This window comes from Sinocyclocheilus anshuiensis, unplaced genomic scaffold (assembly GCF_001515605.1).
Source record: "Sinocyclocheilus anshuiensis isolate Anshui unplaced genomic scaffold, SAMN03320099.WGS_v1.1 scaffold469, whole genome shotgun sequence".
Taxonomy (NCBI): Eukaryota; Metazoa; Chordata; class Actinopteri; order Cypriniformes; family Cyprinidae; genus Sinocyclocheilus; species Sinocyclocheilus anshuiensis.
The window spans coordinates 1,229,667-1,230,293 of record NW_015537995.1 but is presented as its reverse complement, the minus strand read 5'-3'; positions in this window follow the sequence as shown (position 1 = coordinate 1,230,293).

Below are 627 nucleotides of genomic sequence, written 5' to 3'. Positions count from 1 at the left end.
CCCCCCTCCTTTTTTTTTTTTTTTTTTTTGCATATTTGTCACACTTAAAAGATTCAGATCATCAAACAAATTTTAAAATTACACAAAGATAACCCGAGTAAATACAAAATGCAGATATGAAATAATGATTTCATTTATAAAGTGAAAAAAGCTGTCCAAATCTGCCTGGCACTACGTGAAAAAGTAATTGGCCCCTACCTGTAAGTGGTCTAAATGTATTTATCTGTATTTATATATTCTGTAGAAGGCGTAGGACCAAGACATGTTCGTCCAATCAAAACGCTCGGCCCGCGCATTTTAATTGGCTTTCCTACATGCCTGTCAACATATGTATCTGCATACCTCCGCGCACCCGGTTCGCGCAGACAGGATACGTCATCAGCGCGTTCGCGCATGCTGTGCAGACAGAGCGAGAATGGCAGACATACATCAACAACCCAATCTTCCTTCCTGGTATTGTACTTTTACAGTTTTCTCACCGGTGAATGACACATGATGTAGCCCAACGGTTCCCAATTCCAGTCCTTGCGATTCAGATAACCAGCTCATTAGAAGTGAGCTACATGCATGAACTGTGTTCCGATCGATATGATCCCTACACAGTGTTCATTGCTCCCTACTCCCTGA